The sequence below is a fragment of the Labrus mixtus genome, chromosome 10 (assembly GCF_963584025.1).
Source record: "Labrus mixtus chromosome 10, fLabMix1.1, whole genome shotgun sequence".
Classification (NCBI taxonomy): domain Eukaryota; kingdom Metazoa; phylum Chordata; class Actinopteri; order Labriformes; family Labridae; genus Labrus; species Labrus mixtus.
Genome location: NC_083621.1, coordinates 14,157,281 through 14,180,913, shown reverse-complemented (window position 1 = coordinate 14,180,913; position 23,633 = coordinate 14,157,281). Strand labels below are relative to the sequence as shown.

Genomic DNA, 23,633 nt, shown 5'->3' with positions numbered 1-23,633 from the left:
GATTTCAGGAGATGTTCCTAATCTGATATTGTATTTTCCTTTCCAATATTTGAATTTATAAATCTGCTAATACCAAGTATGGATCAGATTCCAGTGCCAGAATTTAAAATGCCAGCTGTATACTACATACCCTGTATAGATGTGATATTATTGCAATCATTTTTGTATTGCCTGGCAGAGATAATATATTTGACAGATTACTTTTTAAAAGTCAATAATAATTAAAAAAAGAACATAAATCAACAGAATTGAAGAAGAACAGAAATATATCTGGGATAAATACAAATCTGTATGGAGATCATTGTTTGACACATTTCTTTTTTTTATTTTGCTTTAGAGAGCAAAAGAGACTCTGAAGTAACGCTGCTATAATGATTTTTTTTGCCATTCATTTCCTGTCTGTTTGTTCTGTATAAAAAGGTCTGTGGATAACTCGGCTCCCATTTAAAAAGCTCAGGAAAATTCTAAGCTTCACAAGCCAAGCTAAGCTAATGTTAGCGTTAGCTAGGTATGATAGTAATAACAATAATAATAATACATGTTATTGACTACACTTTTCTAAATCCATCCAATCCAATCCAGCTTCACTTATGTAGCACATTTTACAAACAGCATTGTTTACCCAAGTGCTTTACAGTCCACAAAAATAGTGGTCACGAAGAAATAACAAATCATAATAAATACTGCAGGCAGTAAAAACAAGATAAAACAGTAAAAGACACAAGGAGTGAGTTCACACCACTCTCGTTCAGACTGAGTTAAAAGCCAAGTCGTAAAAAAGAGTTTACAGACGAGATTTGAAAACAGGCAGTGTGTAGGCCATTCTGATGTGGCATTTCTCTCAAAGACACTTTACAGAATCACATTAGAAGGGAGGCAAAGCAAATTAAAAAGAAAAATTGTACAAAACAATGGTTCAAAAAAGAACATTAGCAATTAAAGCAGTTCTAAAAAAGGTGAGTTCCAGAGGGAGGGGGCAGCAATGGAAAAAGGGGTCTATGGCCCCAGGTTCGGTGCCTGGTCCCCAGTGATGGAGAGAGGAGGTTAGCTTCAGAGAAGCGAGGTATGCAGCACATCTGTCATGCTGTGTACGCCAAAAGATTAGAGAAACACTGATTTTTGACGTGACACTGTGTTACCCACTCTATCTCTAATATCAGATTATCTGTCAAAGTTGGACTGCTATTGTTTGCAGCGATAAATGACCAGAAATCAGTTCTTCAATCTGCTCTGCCACCTGTAACTACAGTTTCAGACATCATACCTTCACGGTGGCACTAAAGCACAGCTTGCCTGGTAGGCTGCTCTACTGGAGTGTAAGAGAAGATATTATTTCAATTGAGTTGATTTTACTCCACATTTTAGGAGGTGTTGAAGGAATTCTGATTTGTCTGTACATCTTTGTGTCTCTCAGTTCACCAGTCCATTCATGCATGAGTTTGAGTATCCACAGACAGCATGCCTATTAGCATTAGAAGCGTAACACATTAGGGGGCTCAAGTAAATCCTTCCATCGTCATATTGTTTGGATGCAAGGTTTGCTTTAAGTATTGCCAAGGTTAAGTAGCCACTGTGAAGCCATATTTGTCTTGTCTTCACCTCGCTCAACAGGAAAGCATGCTTTACTGAGAGTGGCTGAAAGTCAGGATTTGGCACCTGGCTCTCTCCCTGTTATTTTTTTCCCCTCAGATCTGTTGCAAGGTGCTGGTTTTATTGTTCATTTGCTGAGGCCACAGGGGCTGACTATTACTGGGTCATAACTCGGCAGGATGATGAGAGATGAATCCTAATGTGGATCCATCACCAATAGGGATGGGAGGTAGGTGGCAGGAATGAGAGCTGGAGGACTCATGGGGGAGATGGGAATAAAGTATGTCATGAGCACACACAAAAGCAAAAACTTGCATGCAAAGAGGGAGAGAAACACACTAAAACACAGACTGCCTGTATATGCAGGTGCATGCACTGTCATCTCTGCTGGAAATATAAGCCATGTTTATGCATAATAACCACTGGAATGTGTATTATGGTCACATTTTCTAAACTTTAGTTTTATTGGGGGGGGTTTTGGTCCAGATTATTGTTCTTTTCAACTTCACTGTTACTTTAAAATAAGGAAGGTGCAAGCACAACAGAGAGTACATGGATGTCACTTTTCTTTCCTGCGCAGCGCTGCTGTGTTCTATTTATTTGCAAGGATCATGGCTGGCAGCAAAAGAGAAGAGGGAGAGCAGTCGCAGAATAATGCGCTCCACCATCCAGACACATGGTTGGCTCCATGTGGTAAACCTCACTGACAGATGCTTAGAGTAAGAGTAAAAGGGAAGGTGTTAGGCAATGACATGTGAAATAGAGGGCAGCCTGTCGAGCCCCCCTGCATTGCAGATGTACTCCACTGCACCATAGCGGACGGACAACACAAAACAAGGCGGTGTGACGACACACTGTTAGAGTGAATTTGGTAAAGGAGGATTTTTTGTACGTGTCCCTGTCCCCTGCATATAAACACTCATCTTCAAGCTTGCCACAGAGAGCAGCATGTAATCTTATGCAAAATTGAAAATGTAATACAAAGGACAAATCAGAATGTAAAATTATGCTAGTGTCAAATAAATCTGACAACTACTAGCTGTGAGGCAAATCTCATAAAGAGTGTAAATCTTCTGTGAAGTTACGGCAACAAAATGATGATTATTTTATTGCTGTCATAATTTAGGGTGCTGCGACAGTAAATTACAGTTATATCCAGCCTTGTATGGGAGCAGAATCATTTCATGTTGTAGATTTTTAGTTCAGCTTAGATTAAACTTTAATGATCCCTGTGGGGGAACTGGGTTGTTGCAGCTGAGGAGAATAAGATATAGCTAATAATAATACAACGGAAAGCACTGGAGATAATTCAACAAGTCTTCACCAGCCAAATATGCTGAATAAAATGCAGTAAAGGAATAAAAATTCATAGATTGTCCGCTTTGACAGGTTTCAAATTTGAAGTAGATGTTAAAGAGTGTATTGCCATTGGGACAGAAGAAATGCACAGAGGTACAGTTTGTCCAGGAGAACAAATGTGCATATGCAAATATTCCTAAAGTCACTGTCATCACAGTCAAGACAGAGTTTGCAAAAACCAAGAAAGATAAGACATCTTATTTTACCATATATAAAGTGTGCACCCAGAGCTCTCTGGCTTCTTTTTTTCCCCCTTGCTTTATCTGAACATCTTGTTATGTAAAGCACATCGCGGGAAATTTCTATCGTCTGCACGGCTCCGGCATAATGCAAGCCATCACGGGTGACTCGGAGAGAATGCAGGATGAGTGGGGGTCTGTCTTCAAGATTTGCAACCCAAGTATCAACCCGTGCTATCTTACAACACACTGTTGCTGAATTCCACTCAATCCCCTTCATGGTGGAACAAAGATTTTTGCACTGCAGCTCACATTAAGTCAGCAGGAAAGAGCAACAAAAAAAGACACTGCGCCTCCAGTGCCTTCTGTCTCTCCTGCAGGAAACAGACCAATGGCTCTATTAAAGCCGCGGCACCATACCCTGGGTAAAATAGCTGTCAGATTTGTCACTTTGAAATGACATACCTATTAGCAGCTAATAAAACCCTTGAGCTACAATGAGCCAGCCGGCACATATCAAGGATGAGATGTCGAGGTGAAAGAGAGAAGGATATTTCTTTGCTTTTGCGAAAGCTTTTGTTTGCCTGTCCGGCTTTTGTCAAGTTAGACAATGCAGTTCCCTGAGAGTCTAATCGATGCTGCAAATGTCAAAGCCTGGCTTTGGTTGCATGACGCTCAAACATGACTCTCAGTGTGCTGTTATCTGCTGGACAGAGACTTCGACAGCTGATGCCCAGTCCTGGGGTACGAGCCAACATCTATAGAAGCTTTATCTTATGGAGTCTTCTCATCCGCTCAATGCCAATGATCCACCCTGAGCGGAGAAGTGTTGTTAATCAGGATAATCTTTCTGTTCTAGCTGCCTCTCTGTGTGAATGGCATGTATGATAAGAGGTGGGGGTTTGTTAAAGAGTGGAAGGTATGTTAGTATGTCATTTAGCAAGAAAGATTTACAGGTTTATAGCTTGTAATTACTGCACAGACACGATTGTTTTCATTTCAGGGATAATTATGTTTACTCTTTGAAACCTTCATCATATTGATTTGTTTACATGTGCTAGCATAAACACACACACTCTCTCTCTGTCTTTCTCTCTCTCACACACACACACACACACACACACAAACACATCCAAAATCATTGTAATGCAGGAAGCATCTACACTGGAGATTGCAGCATCGTGTCATTAAGACAGCCCCCCAAGGGTACCCTTATTGTACAGATGCACAGTAAAATATCCAGCCGCACACTAACTAACAGGCACACACACACACACACACAAAGGGCCAGGCTACCCTAATTGGCCTTAGTCTCACAAGAGAGTTATATTTTTTAAACACAATGTGTAGTGAAGACCAAGATCGAACCCCCAAGTCAGATGTGACGTAGTTTTCGATATATCATGGAAGATTTTATCGCTTCAATAAAAGCTGATTGATCACAGAACACTTTTGCTCCCAAAGCAAGTAAAATATCAGGAGTCTTGAAATTATAATGGGACTTAATAAATCTAATCAATCGATACATTGATTAGCAATTATGCAATGACCACAGACATGGCAATAAAATGTGCAATGTGCTGCAGAATGAGGGAATGACTGAACTAACCGTGGAGATATTGTACAGTCCATACTTCACCATTGGTTTTACAGCTTTATAGTGACACAATTTGTTATTTTATATCTTTAAAGAGCTATCTTTGACTCTTTTTTTGTTTTTCATTCTTATTTTAATTAATAATGAATTAATCATTTCCACAACTGTTGTCGTGAGGAGGTTGAGGGATGTAAATGTGTCAATTTATTTTCAGAATAACAGATTTCACTTGGAGGGTGTGCAGAAACCACCGTGCAACCGACTGTGTAGTTACCTCAACCAACCAGTAGGAGTCTCTATAAAACGCACGAGTACTCTTGCCAACTTTCCAGTCACATACCAAGCCAGTTGTGTTTCTAGGAACCAAGACGCAAGCTCTAGTGTAAAAACTGATGCCAATGGGAAGTGCAAAAAAAATTAAGCTGACTCAAACAGACCTGGAAGTCACATACACACCACATTAAAAAAGGCCAGTTTTTACAGCAGAAATTAATGTTTCCAGCATGGTAAAAAAATATATATTTTTGTCTGATTAGTTATTGTCTTCATCAGCACACACTGTATGGGGAATGAATAATTTATACAACTTGATTTTATGAAGGACAGGAGTTACATAGTTAGGACGCGTGGCTGACCTTATTGACTGATGTAACAGTTTGTCAAGAGGCTTAAAATCCGTCTCAGCTCCAGCTCTTTTACATTCACTGTAATTTACGGGTGGTGGGTGATGTCACTCAGGCTTCATCCATTCGTATTTACAGTCTATGCTAGGAACACTAAACCAATCTTTTGGGACCGATAGTTTTACCTGATGTTATTTTTCAATGCTGCATTTTCCAAGTAAAGTTGTTTGTATAACCAAAATGAATAAATTAAATATTAACCTTAGATATAGCTTCCTTTGAGACCTGAGGACCCCAGAAGCCTGTCTGCTTTAAGAGACTGTCTCAGCGATTAAACAGTTGGATGGCACAACATTTTCTTCTTCTAAATAACTAAAAAGCTGAAATAATAGTGTACAGCTGAAATACACGGAACACAACATAACTCATTGAGAGCGACCTTGGCGACTTGGTTGAAAATATGAAACGGTATGAAATGTAGGAATAGTGTCTAATTCCGACCTAACCTTTGCAACAGTGAGTGACTGGCAGCTTTTTCGAAAGCTCAGAAACAAATGCTCTGGGTTAATAAAGAAAGCGAAATCAAATTACTTCATCACCTCACTAACTAACAATAAAACAACCCCTCACAATTTTGGAAAACAGTAAACTCGCTGAAATCCAACTCAGTTTCATCCCTTCCTCAATATATTGTCACTAAAAATGTACTTGTTTCTGACCATCAAGCAATGGCTCATAACTTTAATGAGCATTTCATTGATGTAGGAAATACTTTTATGGATGCAAATATGGCTGGATGTATCAATGAACAGCCTCAAGATGACTGCTTAAGGCAGAATGTAAGAGCCCTATTTCCTTTCGGGAATTTACAGAGGAAGAGGTACTAACCTCATTACTTACTATAAATACTAAGAAATCCATGGTGGAGGATCAACTTGAACCACATCTCATTAGACTGGCCGCCTCGTTTATTGTGAAACCATTAACATATATTTTTAATTTAATTTATTTTTAATTTATCCCTTTCAACTGGGATAATTCCCAAAATTTGGAAAGCGGCACATGTCTTACCACTATTCAAAGAGGGGGACCCAAGTGATTTTAACAACTACCAACCCATCTCTAAACATTCTTGCTTGGCGAAGGTCTTTGAATCACTGGTAAATCAGCAACTGCGCGATTTCTTAAATGAAAATAACATTCTTACTCCCCATCAATCAGGATTCCGACTGGGCCATGGTACAATATCAGCAGCAACCCTTGATATAATATAATTAATTCAACTGATAACGGTCAAAAATGTGCAGCCCTCTTCATTGACTTGTCCAAGGCATTTGATACAGTCGACCACCCTATTTTGTTAAGTAGATTGCCATCTTTTGGATTTGATGAGACTGCATTGAATTGGTTCCACAACTACTTAACTAACAGAACCCAAGCAGTAGTTGTGGATAATGTAAAGTCCCTCTTCATGGAGGTCAACAAAGGAGTACCTCAGGGATCTATCCTTGGACCAATTCTATTTACAATGCATATAAATAGCATTGCAAAAAATATTGAAAACTGTAAAATTCACCTGTATGCTGATGATGCAATATTATATGCCATTGCGCCCTCCAATACTCAAGCCCTTTCATTGCTACAGACTGATTTTAACTTTTTCCAGCAAACTCTGAAACTGAACCCCGAAAAACGAATTATATGATCTTCTCAAGACAGGAAGTTGAACCCATTAATGCCACATTGTCAACAGCAGACAATGTAAACATTGAGTGTGTTCAACAGTTTAAATATTTAGGTATCTGGCTAGATCATGATTTGTCATATAGGTCTCACATTTCTTGTTTATCTGGAAAAATAAGACCACAACTTGGTTTTCTGTTTAGGAACAAATCCTGCCTAACAGTGCATAATAGAAAAAAGATTGTCCAGGCTACAATACTGCCTGTTTTGGAATATGGAGACACACTCTACATACACGCATCTGCTTCTGTCTTGAAACCTTTAGATGTCTTATACCACAGTGCTCTTCGCTTTATCAAAGGCGAAAGATTTCAAACTCATAATTGTGACCTCTATCTGTAGGCTGGTCCTTGTTGGGTCAACGAAGAAAGCAGCACAGTATTTTGTTTATTTACAAGGCACTCATAGGTAAACTCCCTTCTTACCTTACTACTCTCCTGTCCATAAACATATCAAGCCATTCGACTAGCTCTCAAAACTGGATAACTTAGAAAACACAGAGGTTTAGAACTGAATGGGGAAATACTGCCTTTAGTGTTGCTGCACCCATTATGTGGAATGACCTTCAGAGGATAGCTAAGTTGCCCACTCTTGTTTCATACAGCGTTTTTAAAGACCTAGTGTCCAAACTACCTCAGGAAGGAAATTGCAACTGTTTCACAATATGAATTCATTTAAATGGACATGGTTTACATGTGTGAATATGTGTTTCAGTGTCTAGATGCTATTATTGTTAACTGTTAATATGTTTATATTTGTGCTGTTTCTATTTTTGTATTGCTGCAGGACACCCCTGGAAAAGAGACCTCGGTCTCAGTGGGTCCTCCCTGCTAAAATTTAAGGATAAAATAAAACAAAAAAACAGACAAATACACATACAGTCATGTTTCTTCCAAATACACACCACTGCCACAATAAATCGAATACTCCCCCAATCAGACCTTGAAAAAGTAAAACACACATTCATCTTTTCAAGACTCTATTAATGCCTCCCTCCTTTCCAATATCAACCAAAAAACACTTTGTCGCCTCCAACTAGTTCATAAAGCAGCAGCAAGGCTTTTACTGGTTGTAACAGACAATATCACATCACCCAACTATCTATTTCCTAACAATGGTTCCCTGCTTTAAAATTGATTTTAAGATTTTACTTATCACTTTTAAAGCAAGTATGGGTCTGACTCCAAGCTATAAGAGCACTATTTACACTGGATGAGCCAGCCTGCAGCCTTAGATCCTTATGTGGGGCCCTTCTGGTTATTCCAAAGTCAAGGCTTGAATCTAAAGTAGACACTGCTTTTGCCATCATTTATTTATTTATTGAATTAGGACAGTGCACATTAATCAACATATCAGCAACAAGTGGTAGGTACTAACAAAAAACATGATACAGTTACAGGACACCTCACAGGACAGCACACAAAATAACTTACAGACTATTTTACAAACAAAACATTTACACACATTTGTTAAACCAGAAACAACAGACACACTCACAGTTAGCCATCAGTGCCGCTCCGCTTTGGAACAACCTTCCTGAGGAGATAGGGCAGGCAGAGTCAGTGACAGCCTTTATGTCACTTCTTAAAACTATTTTTCCAGACTTGCTTTCAAAGTGTGTTCTTCTTATTGCATTTTAATCTTCTTCTTACATCTTTTTTCTTATTTTAACTCCGACTACTTTATTTCATTACTCTTGTCGCTTTTACTTTCTTTTATTGCTTTTACTTATTTCCATTGCTTTCATTACCGCTTTACTAATGCTTTTATCTCCTTAATAATAGAAACAATAACAATTATTATTAGTACAAGTGTTGTTTTTTGCATTATTCTTATTACTTTGAATAAATATTATTATTGAAGGGCATAAAGTGTCTTCTATTTTCAGACGTCTGTCAGGCATTGTGAAAAGTAATCATTCTTGGTCTGCCTTTACTATGTAGGAGACACACCTTTGTATAGACTAGTTTGAGTTACTACTGGCTCAACTGGACTGATTTGGGTTCAGAATAAAAAGAGAAAATTGTAGCAATCGGAGAGATAAACACTCCTGATTGTGGTTAATATATCTGAATTTTGAATGTGTTTCTGCTTTTGTTGAATTTAAAATCTTTTTCCAGTTTCATTCCACACCCAGGCCTCAGGATTATCAAATACGAGCAAACAACATCTATTCTCTTCCATCTTCCCCAGACCTTCAATGCCGAGGAGAGAAACAACCAGCCTATTGCTATCCATCTCTTCTTGTACTGGAGGGCCACTAGGTGATAAATTCAACTCTTACCAAAGCCCATTGGCAAGACAGCAAGCACATGTTGTCCCAGAACAAATGCTTTTTAAAGTGTATATTGTTCAGATTTTAGTGCTGTGTTCAGTGTCTGATACCTGCTTCAATCACTAGACAGTTGCATTTTCATCTGTCATTGCTTCCTCTAGACTCCAGGCTGGCTGATTACCCCATCATCCTGTAAGACTTTGCCCACAAACTGAAACTCATCCATGATTTATCCAAGACCTGAGAGATCTTAGTGACCCCTATTAGGAAAAGCTCCTTTTTATGGCCAAGAAAGACTGTAACACATTACAGTTTACACTTTACAATGCATACATGTTGATTTTGTGTGGAATAAGCCTCCTTCATATAATACCTCAGTTCACCTACATTTTAAACACTTTTGACTCATAGTTAAGTTTATTTTTCAGAGAGCGAGAACAACTTTGGTTCAAGTCTTAATGCTATGCTAAACTAACTTGATGCAAAGTATAGCTTCATTTTAATCAGATAAATATGCATCTTGTTCTTTTGATCTTACTTTAAGAAAGAAAGAAGATAAATGTTCCAAATCTAATCTGTACTTTACATTGAACTGAGGAGAATGAAATCTTAAAGGTAGAATGTGTTGACAGGTGGTCTTAGTGCGTGAATTTGTGTTCATATGCTCAATCCCTTTTAATGCCGTGTTACATTACAGAGAAAATGGTGAATCAGAGGTCATATTGCCCACCTCACGCAGCTGGGCAGAAACTAACAGGCGCCTGGAAGAGATTTCAAAATAAAGGCGTATCTTAAGAGATGAACATTAATCTGATTGAATCGTTGATCAACAAATTGATACATTAATCCGGATCGATGGGTCAATGTTGACAAACTGTTGGTTGGCTAATAGCTTTATAAGCAATATAGCCAGCAATATATAAACTTGCTGGCTGAAAACTATTTTTAAGCTACAGCTAAAGAGCGGTAAAAATAAGCACTCGGTCAAGCAAAGTTATAGCTAGCAGTCCAAGCTACGCTTATTTACCAGCTATGATAAGATTCAAGATTTGTATTTGTCACATGCTCATACAGATGTGCAGTGAAATGTAAGGACTGTTCTGCAAGGCCATGCAATAAACACTCAAATTACTAATACACATATATACAGTAAAATAGAATATAATGTAAAAAAAAATATATATTATTTGAATGTACAAAATATAAAATATAGAGTAATGTAAACAGTGTAAAGTATCAGTGTGTAAAGTGTCCAGTAAAATATAATATAATGTAAAAATTAAAAAAGAATTATTTGAATGTACAAAATATTAAATATAGAATAATGTAAACAGTGTCCAAGGTGTCAAAGTGCAATGTGCAGATTGGAATGTGTGGTGTGTGTGCATCATGTAATCACAGTTCTGTTTTGTTTTTAACTGAGGAGAGTGGAGTTAACAGTCCGGACAGCCTGAGGAAAGAAGCTCTTCCTGATAATCACTAAGAAAAGTCCATGTCATGACATCTAGTTTTCAAATGTGGAAAAAAAATACTTCACAAGCTCACATGATCCATGCCTACATCATACATTTAAAAACAAAGCGATCAATAAATAATAACTAACAGGTACTGTCAATAACTAACTGATGCTGTAGCCATGGCTGCAGTGTTCAACCACCCATATGCTTTTTACACTCACGCAAGTCTAGCAGGAGCGGCACTAAATCCACCCAACATCTGCATGATGTCTTGGTGAACAGACCATCGTCTCCCTTGTCCACTCTGAATCAACCTCTCAAGAGACCCCTGGCCACCTGTGACAACCCCCTTCACACAGAGAGACACGCACACACAGGCACACACATTCTTCCTGCCCCACCCTTCCATCCCATGAATAATGCATCACCAGACAGTCGGCAGTGAGCTAATGAGTCAATTGCTTAGAGAGCCTGGAGAGACACCCGTTTGCTGTGATGGTTATACCAAGCCGTCCCCTCATTCAGGTTGTACTCGGCACCAGATGTCCAAGGTGGAGGGTGATGAATTATGGGTCATCCCTCTTGCACCTCTTCTGCAGTGTCACCACATTAGGAGGCAAGAGCATGTGGTTTGGCCAACATGGTTATGCATGCGTGTGTGTGTGTGTGTGAGCGTCTGTCTTTGCTCAAGGATGGAGTACAGTTTATATGCACCTTCTAGAGATAGGTTGGTTACATTTAACTTTGATGCTTTCTCTCTGCTGAGGGCTTGGTTAAGTTCCCTCTGCAACCAGAGCGTATGTTCTATCAGCATTTGTACGGCAAGGCATCTGAGGAGGGCGTTGTGCTGGTGATACAAAAAGAATTAAAACATAGTCTGCTTCTAGGCATGCAAAGGGAGGAGGAAACATGAAGGAAACATGCTGAAAATGCAGATTTAGATGATTGTTTACACATGCATGTGCGAACAAATGCTGTACTGTGAATATTTGATTATCTTAATGTGTTTTGGTGCAATGCAGTTTTTTTCTCGTCTTGGATGAATGAATCTTGTTCATAGAGATTTCATGATTTTCTTTTTCTTTACATTAACAATTCCAATACTTACACTTGAGTATTGACTGATCCACAGAACACCAAAAATACCACTGCCATAAAAGTATACAGACATCAGCTAAAAAGCATTACATGTTGATGCTTTGCAAGCTTTGACGAACATTACTCTCTTCTAACACCACACTGTTATTCTTGTAACACTGTGATTCTTCTGATAATGTGGACTTCTTTTATTAGCAAATTAACAGGCATTTAGACATTTTAGAGGCTGATACTGGTATTTTATCAGAACAACTCTGTGCAAATAACATGAGCATGATTCAGATCATGTTTGGAAGCATGTATATGTGACTCTACTTCCAGATGTTCCTGTGATACTTACTGATACTGCTGCCAGATTTAGAAAACAAGACTGAGCATCTATGATCTCATGATCAGCACGCCAACAAATCTAGAATAGTGCCGTGTACAGTTGGGGATTTAAAGTGTGACCAAAGCTTTCAAGGCAGCTCTATTGAAGTCGCAAGCTCTTGTGACAATTACAGGCAATTCCCTCCCCAAGTCCACTCAGCCACTTTAACAGTCTCTCAGAGCGGAGAGAACTTCTTCCAATGTCAGAGTGAAACACTGTGTAAAGAGCGAGATTTCATTAATAATCCTTTCAAAGTGAAATGTCTGCCTTTGCAGTTTTAGTGTGATCCTACTGACAGTCAGGGCAGGCTACGAGGCCAAGTTGTAATTGGGTTGCTTGAGCCAGCATATAATGCTGCGAGAAAACTGTTTAACATGCTTAAACTTTGTCAAGTATATTTGAAGAAATTTCATAACCATATAATTCATGGTTCATTGGCCAGCTCCAGTGGATTTCCATCAATAGATTACACTTTTTTCATACTGTGTGGTTTTGTGGTTTTTGATCAGAATTACTATAGCTGTACAAAACCCAAGATGAAACAGAGCTGCAAAATAGTATTGGGAAAACAGCGGTAATACAGTATAGGTCAAGTGCTGACCTTTGGATCCGTTGTAATATAACTGCTTTTTCTGATTTGTTATTTTTTGATCAATCAAGGGGCTTTAAGACTAACCTTGAAACACTGGACTGATGTGTATACCACACTTGCAACTTGTGGAGAATCTCACCTGAAAATATTCTCTTCCCCCCAAACGGTCTGGCTCTTCCTTACAGATCTTTATTAGCATTACGTAGGTGCCAGGAAGATGTGCATGTTGAGTGCCATCAATTTCACTCCACACATAGGGGTTAGATTCTGTACAGCCACAAATAGACAATTTGTTTTTGTTTTTAAGATAGAAAGCTCAATCAAAAGCATTCTACCCCCTTAAAAAATAAAGATTGGTCTTGGATGTCCGTAAGAGGAAAAAAAAGGCTTACCGTGATTTTCCTCTGTGCCCTCTATAATGCCAAAGTGGCACAAATTAATTTAGAAAATAGTAGCCATTTTTTACATCCCAGATAATGATCCACTACTTGAGGAGATAGTTCTTACTCAATAGAGATTCACTACTCATGATTTTATTATGCATGCCACAGTCTGTCAAACTTACACAATCAACATGGCCCTTATCTGTCTATTTACTTTGATTTTTGTAAACGGAGTTCTTGATGCTCCACCAGCTTTCACTCAGGAAAAGAATCAATGCTAGTAAACATCATGTGATTCATAGCACCACAGCACAACTCTATCACGGAGGTACTTAATTACTTGGAGCTCTCCATTTGTACTCAAAGGACGATCCAGTTCAGAAGATTTGTCAGTCGTCTCGCAGACAGTCGGTGGAAAGTATTGCTAATTCATTATCACTTATATTCGCTGCTGCTCAAGATAAAATGCTATCTGCTGATGCAAGTTTTTATGATATTCATACAAAAATGAAATGGAGTTGTAATCAGATATTGTGGATGGTGATATTGGTAAATGCATGATGGCAGAGAAGTATGTAGAGTACAATCAAAGTAACACTCCCTGTGTATTTGGACAGTTTCTTATCTCACGCTATAACGGCTGGAGTTTATTTCTACCTGACTGTAACCTTGTTATATGTTCATATCTGATTCTCCGTTTGAGTTCATCTCAATTTGAATCTTTTATGTGTTTATCTGCCTGTGGACATTGAGACAGTGTTCTATCAAAAAGCCCATAAAGAAAGATATACCTTTCTAATACAGTTTTTTTTGTACATGACAGATATATATTTGATATGAATATCTATCAATCAAAGCTTCTCTCTCTGCCTTTGAACTGTTAAAGTATTTTAGACAACTTACTTTGCATTCAGGAATGTGGAAATAAGTTTAGCAATTTAGAGCATCCAGCTTGACCCCTGCATCATGTCAAACCTGGCTAAAATCAAGGCACTTTACAAAAGGCAGGTAAAAGACCTTACTCTTCACTAGACAGTCATTCAGTTTTTAAACTGTTATGTTTCTTGCAAGCTTACTCAGACACTTTCTTTGGACTCTGTAACTTCTATGAATATTATCTTTGCTGGCAAGCCGTCAACCGACGATCTTGAGGAGCCTAGGAGAGCTCAAGAGCTCCCAGGAAAGTAGGTGGTTAGTGACTGAGATTTATAGATAGATACATGCAGTAATATGATGTACTGTATATGCACAGAGAGAGAGAGAGAGAGAGAGAGAGAGAGAGGAGCTCAGGGTGCCAGTTCCCCCGGTAGTCTAAGCCTATAGCAGCATAACTAAGAGCTGGTCTACACCAGCACCAGCCCTAACTATAAGATTTATCAAAAGGAAAGTTTTAAGTCTATTCTTAAAAATACAGAGTGTGTCTGCCTCCCGGAAGGCAGTTCCAGAGGAGAGGAGCCCGATAACTGAAGGCTTTACCCCACATAGTACACTTGGAGACTGTAGGTACCACCAGCAGGCCTGCACTCCGGGACCGCAACGCTCTCGAGGGACAGTACGGCACTAGTAGCTCCTTCAGGTAAGCTGGTGCCTGGCCATTTAGAGCTTTGTAGGTGTAATGTGGTTCAGGTGTCAATAGTTTTATGAAGAAACATAGCAGATATTTAACATTTTTGCAATATCTGAAATCAAAGCAACATGATGTTTTGTCCATTTAGAAAACTGAAACTAGTGAAACCATTATGAAAAGGCCAAAGACTTAAAGAAAAACTGCTGTATGGCTGAGGTTACCGGGTTGAAGTATAATCAAGAGAATGGTTAGACCTTGAAAATAAAACTACCATTTTGCTATTTATCTCGTTTATGAAAACGTAAGTTAAATAAGGCAGTGTGTGTAGTCAGGCTCATAACTCTGCAAGACAAAGTGGACCTTGGAGCTAACTGCTATTCTGCCATTGTAATTTCCTTAAAATGACATAGCTAACATGTACATGTTTAGCAGATTCAATATTTACAGTGTTCATCATGTTAGACCTTGGCTTAAAAGCATGCTATCAAAAGCTAGCATACCCAAGGTTGAGGTTGACATGAATGTGATACACTTCACAGGTATAGTGTAAAAAAAAAAAAAAAAAAAAGGATTACAGTGATGATCCGCAGTGATTCCAAAAGACCCTTAGTTGGAAATATCTACATTTCAATTCATTCAGTATTTGTAAGGACATTTCACTCATTTTTCAAGCACAAAAATCTGCAAAAAAAACTAGCACAATTTATTTGACATGCCTGAACACAGAAACACAGTGTCTGGTTGTTGGAGAGTGTGGCTAACATTAGCTATGCTAGCCCAACCAGCCTTCAGTTCTCCCTGATTTTTTACATCCATATGCTTGTACTGGTTACACTACTGGTATTGCGGGCCTAAATTAATATCAACATTTATGATTAGTTTAACCGACTAGTAATTCTGGTGTCGGCGAGCAGGGTTGATGACATTTAATCACTTATTTGGCTAATCATGCACATCCCTAATTTCTGTCTGTCCAAAAGAGGGTTTTCCTTGTCAGTGTTGCTAAGAACTTGCTCATTGGTGGGTTGATGTTGGGTCCCTTTGTGAGGGACAATCTAGTTTTGCTCTAAAGTGTCATAAAGTTAACTTTTTTTAGACTTTGCCCTTTCTAGATTCAAGTTCTACTGACTGACTGATTTATTGGGGGCCACATATAAATGTAAAAGAGTGTATATTTCATAGCTATCTATTCAAAAATAAAATGTTAATGCTGCCACTAGCTTGGGTAAAAACATTGCAGACTATAAATGTTCCAGTTGATATATTCTGTAGCTTTGCACATACTCCCTTTTTCTTGAGTTTTTCTCTGGCGCCTTTATTAAGTCTTTACAATACAGCGAAAAAAACAGCACTCCAAACTGACACTTTCATGAAGAAGAGACGGAGAAATTCACTGTCATGTTCTTTGCACCCTACGACTATGACAGATTATCAAACTGGTGCACTGTGCGAGTCTTCAGAGAGGATTAAAAATTAAATCGAAATGTTTTGTATTAAATGTGCACACTAATACAAAGAAAAAGAAGCATGAAAGGATGATTGCATCATAATGCCACTGGGACTTTGTGACGTAATGAAAAGGCAATTTATATGAGGCACTCATAAATGTTAAAATGTTAAACTATCCTTCAGTCAGTAAATGTTTAATTCAGGTTCCTCAAGTGCTTTTTCTTTTAGAGTCATTGGATGATTCTGGGTCAATACTTCCCTCTAGCATTAGAATTTTTGTCATATTTAATGACTTGAAAAATTGCTTTCACCAAAATTGGGGTTTAGTGTTCCAAAAAAGCCCACATTTTTTTCTTTGAAATGCTCACATGCTGGAAGATCCAGCTGAATCATTCCTCATCAAAAATATATTGTGTACAAATTCACATTTCAGTTTTTATTTGTCAATTCATCGGTTCATTTCATCAATCGCCATCCATTCATCCTCACTTCCATGATAAGCGGTGCTTGCTGATAAGCAGTCATTGGTGCAGTGTTTTGTATTGGGCTTCAAAGAAGTCGCTTCACATCCGCATTGCCAAATCTTTGATGCGACTCAGTTCTGCCTGAGACCAGCAGAGCCACCAAAAATAATGAAATGACAGAATTTAAGCCAGTGGCTGAGACACATAATGTTTATGAGTTCTAAGCTCAGGGACATGTGTTACTAGTCAATGTCATGTCAAAATACATGCTGATCTAATACTCTACAACATACAAAGACAGCTATAATATACTTTAATATGATGATTTATGAAATCAGGTTATTGTTTGGACTAATAGACAGAAATGCAGGACTATTATGAGCTCTGATGGCATCCGCTTTATAGAGCCTTTCTTACATTTTCTATCATAAATTCAAATGGACCATGATTGGTTTATTTGTACTAATATGTACCAATGCCTTCATCAAAAATTCAAAGTAAAGCAATCACAAGAGTCATATGTGATATATATTTTTCAAAAAGACATACAGCAATCAGCAGAGAGCAAAGAGGTTAATGAACTCTACATTAAATGGGGAAGAAAGCACTCAAATACGTTCTTATTCTCATGCTTCTTCTTATAGTGTGATGGAGACGGTGATATCAGAGGCAGCCTGCTGTGTGAATCCTTTTTTAGGATCCTGTTATATCTCTATTATTTTTTAGTACTTTTCATATAAATGTATTGTATTTGGTAAGATCTGAGGTAAGGCACAAACGTATCTTGTTTAATTTTTCTTTTAAAGAATTAAATTGCTGCGTAGAGCCTAAATACGGTTGCTGAGAAATGTCTTTTTACACAACTTTGAAAATTGAGAGATAAGAAAAACTGCTTATCCATTTAAACCATCCACCTTATTTTTGGAACCTTGATTTTCAAAATGTGTTCAATTGTTTGCTTTCAAGTCATTTTAAGATTGCACTAAAGGAGAAAGTCTGACAAAACCAGTCAGGGTTCCTAAGGTCATGATTTGTTTCTGTCCATTCTTTTAGTATTATTGTATTTTCATGTTTTCTTTTTGTACTTGCTCTTGTCTTTGTCTTTCAGAACCTGCTCCTCATGTTTTCCTGCCTCATGTTTCCCTACCTTGATTGTGCTCACCTGTGTCTCGCTATCCCCTGATTGTCTGTGTATATAATCCCTGTGTGTCCTCCCTCATGTTACCATGTGTTCCCTTGTGTCGCCTCGTCCCAGCGGTCCTTTCTCCTGAGTTCCCTGTTCGATCTTTGCCTGCCTTTTTTGAGTTTTGCCTTTTGCCTGCCCCTTGTGGATTTGTTTGTTCTGGTATATTTGGATTACAGGTGCACCAACCTGGACTGTTAAATAAACTGACTTTTTATTGTATCCTGTCTTGTGTGAGCATGCATTGTATCTGTCTGGTTCTTGTAAAGTCCTAATTTATGCTTGTTCAGATGAGCTGCTCACCATAAGAGTCAATCTAACTCTGGTATTTTTCTTTTTACTGAAATTTTATATACTTGTATTCAGAAAGTAATGCTTTTGTGTCCTTTACTGGTATGTGAAACTTTTAATTTTATTTTTGGCAGTATGACACTCAATAATTGTTTAACAGACAAAAGCTAGTTTTCATAAAAATGTAACTTTAGCCACAGATTTTCAAGCAACGATCAGCATTATACTAACACTGTTTAATTAGAAATCTCCCTCTGAAAAACTAGAAAATAAAAACAACAACAAAATCTCACACATTACCAAATTGGTAATGCAACACACAAGCTGGAGGGAAAACAAGAGGAAGAACTTTATCATCCTGTTTGAATAATTTATTTTCTCATTTATCCAAAAGCAATTATTCTAAGCTATGGAAACAATTTGTTCAAACACATTTTCTTTTAGTTGTGGACTTTATGTATAATTACAAAACAAACAATACGCCCCACTAATAACTCATTTAATTGCAACAACCAGCGTTCATCAGTTGAACCCACACTTGGAAAAACTTGTGGAGAAGAAGGAGGATGATAGAAATCCATCATCATTTAAAATCTGGATCTATCCTGCGAAGTGGCTTGTTTTAATATTAGAGGATTCTTTTTTCACTTACTGAAGTTTTTTTTCGCTAATCCAACATTTTCTGCTTTGCAACCTACTGAACAAAAGTGTTAAATTGAATATTTAGATGCTTAAATGGTTCAATGAGCTCAAATGATACTGAAGAACCTGTCAACAGTGCATCAAATACAGATACATTACATGGGCCGCTTGTTTGCTCCAAGCTGTGCACTGCAAGCGTAACTGCAAGAGGAGCAAAATGGTTGATAAATGATTTATATTTGAAGCCTCTGTCATGTTTGATCTTTTCATCCTCCTTCACAAGTCTCTTTTGGTCATTGGTGGCAGAGCTACTTCCAGGTAACCTGCAGGTATACCTTTTTGGGCACAGCAAACCCATCACAACCCGTAAATGTAGATCTGGAAAGAGAACAACCCAGCAGCAACCCTCTGGGAGCTGATATATGAAGTGAACCCAGAAGTGCAAGTTCATTGAGTGGCCACAAAACTGAGTGAATTCCTATTAGGCACCATATTAAAATGACCGACTTCACAGCAGAAATATACTGTATATATTTACAACAAGGTACAACGCAGTTATGTTCTCTATGGCTTATTTCTTCATTTGGGAACTGCAGAGGGGATGAATATTTATAGAAATCACCAATTTGAAATTATGTTGACACATGGGGGTGTAACTGCTTAGAGTGACAGCTCGGTGGCACTAGCTGTCTTCTAAGTCAGTGGGTTTACCGACCCCCTGAGGGGTCGCCAGGGGGCACTAGGGGAGTTACCGAACCCAATGTTGAAGGAAAGAGGGGGGGATGAAACAAAGACAATGGTCTTCAAAGATAAAAAAATATATATAACACACACCACTCTAGCCAATCAGAATCGAGCTGTTGATCATAAAGTAGCAGCGTACCACTGAATACGAAATACCCAGCTTTTCTTAAAATGGAGAAAACAGAAATAGAGCACCAGTCTCAGTAGATGGCTGTTCAACATGAGCGCCGTTCTGAAAAGATTTTTGCCCATGCAAGTTCAACCTTTAATATTGATATTTGACATAGTTGTGTTCGAGGAATTTTAAACATTTTAGAAGAAGGGTGTTCCTACCAGAGGCTTATAGGGGTCCTTAGCATAGCAAAGTTTGGGAATAGGTTACCTCAGAAAATCAATTCAGTTTATCTTTCTGCCATGCAAATTTTTATTGCTCTCTTTTAGAGATTTTTCATGCAAATATTGAACAAGACCTTCATGAAATAACAAACAACCACATCAAGCAGCAAGGAGAAAAAAAACGTGATAGGCTACACACACATATCCTATGACTTGTTCCACTCAATAATGGCTGCTGGGACAAAGCTGTTCCTGCAGTGCTTTGTTCTGTACTTTGGAACTGAAAGTCTTTGGCCAGAAGGAAGAAGCTAAATCTCACAATGGAGACGGTAGGTCACATCTTTTAAGATTGAGCTGGTGATCCGCTCCACCTGCCTGATGTACAAGGTCTCTAGACTAAGCTGGATTCTCTCCGGTAAGCTTCCTTGACCACCTCAAAATCATGCTCAGAGAATTTATGTTATTCACAGAGAAGTTTCCAGGCCATGACAAACCAGAAAAGGATCAAATCGACTCATCAAAAGCACGGTAAGAAAGGGTCCTCATGGTTTTGTCAATGGCCCAATTTCCTCTGACTAAACAAACGCTGGAACATCATGCGGAAAATATACAGGTATTGTTTTTATGCGATACCTGTTCAAGAAAAACAAATCTGGGTAAGGTTGAAGTTAAGAATTATGCTGTTTGCTTTAACAAATGTTCTGATTCCCTGTTTGGCAGTGTTAAAAAATAAAGTGTTTTCTTAACTTTACACTTGACAATTTAATTTAATCAAATTTTTTGTTAAATAGTCACCTCAGGCTCTAGAAAACCAAATTTGTGGCCTGCCGATTTCTATCTCAAGGTTCAAACATAGACTGTCAACAAACCAGTGGGCGGGTCATAACTATAGGTCCCTAATTTACATGAGAAGGAACCTAAATAAAACGCTGTGTCAGAACTGTACTGTACGCCTCAGCAGTTTATTCCTTATCTGTCCAGTCAATTTGCTGAGCCTCTATTTGGGCTGGGAATGATCCATATCCACAAACAGACTCTCAGTCTGGCTTAAACTTGTCTTTCCCTTAGTTCAGAGGGCCAGGCAACAGTGGGGGAAGCTGTTTTGGTTTCTCATCCCTGTCACATTGTTTGTAAGCAAGGTCATATGCTGCCAACTCACTGGCCTGATTGGCATGGCAGGCAGAGAGGCTTTTTGGGAGGAATGATGAGTTCCTGCACATGAACACTTGGCTCACGTACAAGGTGTGAAGCTTACCCACATTCTTTGCTGAGGCTTGAGCAAGAAAAAAAAAAAGGCCGTTTTGGCAGACAGCCCCTTAGACTAAGGCTTCCCCTCAGGTTCAAAAGGGAGCAGACAAAGCGCTTCTAGCACTCAAAACTTGGCTTCAGCAAAATCCCACTGAGGAAGTCATAAGGCATCTATCACCAAGTACCCTTTAGAGAACAGATAAAGAGTCTGTGAGACCTTGCAGTTTGGTTTCACACTCTTACCATGTGGCCTATGATGGTGGTCACATGTAGCTTGGAGGTAAAGGCTGATCCATTGCCCTCCAGCAGAGAGAGCAGGAACTGCAATATGATTATCATGCTCTCAGGACTAGATCCAGATATTTAGAGGCCAAAGGCACAGTCGTACAGAGCCTGGGTCTGGATGACAGGTGAGAGAGCAGGTTCTTACTCATGGGGATGAACAATAGTTCTGAGGAAACAAGCACATGTAATAAAGGATGTCATCCCTGGCTAGGCAAACAGTCTGTCACTTTATCAGTCTCTAATGTAATCTGAAAGCACCATGGCCTCATACAGCCCATTACCAGAATAAACCAGTTTAGTGGGTTAGCTAGAAATACAACAGCACCACCCCAATGTGCAACTTGTAATCATATTTGATCAAATTTATATCAAGTAGTAGAGTGGTTGTTAATTATTCCGAGCCATAAATTCAATAAAAGTCTATACTGATCGTGATATCAGAAAAAAATGTATTTGTTGTGATGCATGAATGAGACAGTTCAGGTACGTTTATCCATAAGATAGACATCTAAGATAAGACATCTTGTAAAATACTTATGATTAACTACTTAGCACCTCTGGTAGAAGCAACAGGATCTGAGATTCTGTGCTAAAGGTTAGAGCAGGGTATAAAATGAAAATTATACCACCCATTCATGCAAGAAAAGCATGAAATGTGCTTTCTGGTATACACAGCATGCACAGATTGTAGTCAGAGATGGCAGCTGCAGTAATGCCATGGAATAATATACCATTAAATAGTAATGCTGAGTACTGTAATAGAAATGCTGGCGGGCTAAAGTGCCATACTATAAAGGTTTGGGCAAACACTGAACTAGTGTAGGAATGTGTAACAACCCTGAGAAATAATAAATCAAGTAGAATGTACAAAAATGGAACACTTTCTTCCCCCGTTTTTAAAGGATCATTTTTGCTCTTTTCAACCTTCAGCCTTATTTTCATAGTTTCACCATCAGGATTGTTTTCATTCCACCATACAGCAGGGAGTGCTGCTCTCCAACACACAACCACATTGTCACTACAAACTCCCAGCAGATAAACCTAAAAAGCTATTAAAACAAAACCTTTTAACACCAGAAGATTCAAGGCTGATTTAACTGCAATGTGAAAACAGCAGTGAGTGCATCCCCAACACATCAACACAGATAGAGTACGAGGAATATGTACGTCAACGCCCACGTTAATCTACAGATGCCGTTTTCACTGAATGCTGTGACATTTCTTGTTGCATGTTTTTATTTATGTCTGCCGCAGATGTGTTCCCATTTTATCTCCTTGTTGACGTAGACATATTCCTGTCACCTATGAAAAAGATTTGAAGACTTATTTTGAGTATCAGTACTGCAGAATGTGTTTTCATGCATGTTTCTGATTATTCTGTCACCCTACAAATATCCAATAGGAAATCTATTGTCAGCTAATTGTATTTGTGGCTGAAAACTAACTGTGTTCACTTCATGCATTATTATTTATTTATCTGAAATTGAGACTTGGTTCTCATTTTATGACCTGTAGAGTCGGACTTCTCTCATTTCCTATCAGCAGAGGAAAACAGTAAAGAAGGATCTCACTGGCTGTTGGGCTATTGCTGTTTCACAACTAAATTGAAAAGTAATCACAACTTGGATAATGACAGCTATTATAGTTCTGTTATAACCTGTCATCATTTGCAGGGCTGCAAAGCTTTATTTTGGACAGATTACTTCACTGGAATCAAACTCATTTCCTGAAGATTAAGGCACATTTTGGTTGCTGTTAGTGTGCTCTAAACCTCTTTAAATGTTTGATTTCCACACACTGTATCACAACACTGTTGTATTATAACATTGCATATATTATATCATAACTACAGACTGTGAAATGTAATTATTTTCTCTGAGTTTCATGAATGTTTGATGAACATATTCAACGTGTAAATAGAAAACTAAACTGAAAGATTATTGTCTCATGTTCCCATCTGTGTTTTAGTGAGGTTGTAGTGTTGGAATGCAGGGGATGTGCAAGAGGGAAGCAGGGGTGGCCTGGGCACTACTACACAAAAAATATAAAGGCTTGGAAATATATTTTTTAAATAATTTCTCAATTTCCTGACCTGATAAAATGATCCATGAACATAGTACCTTATTAACTCAATTAAATGTGCTGAGAAAATGTATGT

General features: G+C 38.4%; 1 protein-coding gene and 1 long non-coding RNA gene across 2 annotated transcripts in view; one reads left to right on the top strand and one right to left on the bottom strand.

Annotated features, from left to right (window-relative positions):
• The window catches only part of sowahd (sosondowah ankyrin repeat domain family d), a 257,121-nt gene that overhangs the window by 56,421 nt on the left and 177,067 nt on the right, over positions 1-23,633 (top strand). The gene's annotated exons all lie outside the window — the stretch shown is intronic.
• The window catches only part of LOC132981524 (uncharacterized), an 82,976-nt gene that overhangs the window by 35,311 nt on the left and 24,032 nt on the right, over positions 1-23,633 (bottom strand). Inside the window, exon 3 of the long non-coding RNA XR_009674587.1 lies at positions 8,589-8,627. This is a non-coding gene — a long non-coding RNA (uncharacterized LOC132981524). The remainder of the gene's footprint in view (positions 1-8,588; positions 8,628-23,633) is intronic.